Below are 1757 nucleotides of genomic sequence, written 5' to 3'. Positions count from 1 at the left end.
AAAACAAAAAAAGAAAAACCTTCAATACTTAGCTTAACGAGTTGTCTATTCCAAGTGATTCACTTGAACAAATTCTTCTGCATCAGTAAGCGACCTAACAGTGGTTTGTTGTATTCAAGGCACATCACAACCTTCTGGATACATGTAAATAAAAGCTCGAGAGTCTGCGTATTGTAGGTCTAGTGCACAGAACAAAAAGCAGGAGAAATGAGGCATCCAGATTTGTACTGGTTTATACAAATGTACATAACTGGGAACAAACATCAGGTAGTGCATTAAGGTATTAGGCAACACAACATTAAACATGATTAGTACACAAAATGAGCAGTCATTCACTTTAAATTTGAAGTAGAAAAGCCAAATGATTAGGAAAAAAAACAAAAAAAAGCTTACTCAATACTCAGCTCAACAAGTAGCCCATTCTGAGTGATTCACTCATTGAACAAATCATTCTTCAGCATCAGTAGATGCCCTTTCAGTGGTTTGTTGTCCTCAAGGCACATCACAACCTTCTGGATAAATGTGAATGTAAGCTCAAGTTTCTTTGGGTATTGTAGGTCTAGTGCATAGATGTATCCAAAGAGCAGGAGAAATGACTCAGCCAGATTTGTGGGACCATTCACAAGTATTTCATCCTCAACGACAATGCAGATGCTTTCGGGACTGAAGAGGGCCGAATCAGTAGTGTCATCCGTGACAACTGACAGCAGAGCCACAGGAGTGTCAGTGAGGTCTGGACCATCTGCTGACTGCAAAACAAAAATAATACAAGAATGAGTTCAGCCCCACAAGGACACAAATCATGCTATTGATTAGAGGTGTGAATCTTCACAAGTCGCACGTTTCTTTTAGGATTATAATGTCAACGATTTAATTTGATATGGCGATACATCATGATGCATTACAATAATCTTAATTTGGGTTTGGTTTCAAAACATATGTTTAAATAAATGTTTTCAATAATAAATATATGCCAAGATATTTGTTTTTGTTATTTACCAAACATTTCTGACCACAACATGGCACCTCCAAAAAAATAGAACACTTGAATTTTAAAAGGGAGTTTTTATCTGTGGATTTGTTTTTGTTTAATAATCTTTCAACTATTTTCATGTTTATGCGTAACAATCTTCTTGCAATCTTATTCAACAATAGTTGATATATGGGAGAAAACAAGTCAGATGTTGAACCTCCTTCCTGATATACACCCTGGCTCTCCTTGAGTTCTGGGCGATGTCATATGTTCGACTGAACAGCTAGGCAAAGGGGTTGATGCTGAGGCCAGTACACTTACATCACAAGTCCTGAATAATGTGGAGGCATCTTCACGCAGGTACACAGGAAGTGCACGAAGGACGAGGGCCCGTCTTGTATTTACATCATGCTGTTCCTAGATGAACATACAATATCTATTAGAATAGTATTTACACAAATGCAGAGTAAAAACAAAGTGTTGGATAGCCATGTTCTGATTGTCATTGTTATAGATCAGGGGTGTCCAAACTTTTTGTGTAATGGGCTAAACTTGTCAATCTAGAAGGTTAACCCAAAAAAATCTAAAAATTTTTAATAATTCATGGCAAAATTCTCTAGTTTCTTTACATTTATTTTTTATTTAAATTAGGACACAAATTATAAAACTGACCCACTGACAACTGGTGAAATGTTGACTCTCTGTAGCGCTCTTTGCAGTCTGATATCTGTAAACAATATGTGCACAAAGACAACTTATTAATGTTCAAAAACATTTTTTGCAC

General features: G+C 36.4%; 1 long non-coding RNA gene across 1 annotated transcript; it reads right to left on the bottom strand.

Annotated features, from left to right (window-relative positions):
- Window positions 1-15: 15 nt before the first annotated feature.
- Window positions 16-1749, bottom strand: LOC106633689. Its single transcript, XR_001337053.2, has 3 exons — window positions 1646-1749; window positions 1295-1390; window positions 16-749 (listed from the first exon to the last, which is right to left on the bottom strand). It is a non-coding gene; the product is annotated as an uncharacterized LOC106633689 (long non-coding RNA).
- Window positions 1750-1757: the final 8 nt, after the last annotated feature.

This window comes from Haplochromis burtoni, unplaced genomic scaffold (genome assembly GCF_018398535.1).
Source record: "Haplochromis burtoni strain Fernald_Lab_line unplaced genomic scaffold, NCSU_Asbu1 Contig_364, whole genome shotgun sequence".
In the NCBI taxonomy this organism is placed as follows: domain Eukaryota; kingdom Metazoa; phylum Chordata; class Actinopteri; order Cichliformes; family Cichlidae; genus Haplochromis; species Haplochromis burtoni.
Note: the sequence above shows the minus strand (reverse complement) of the source record. Positions and strands in the feature narration are given on the sequence as shown.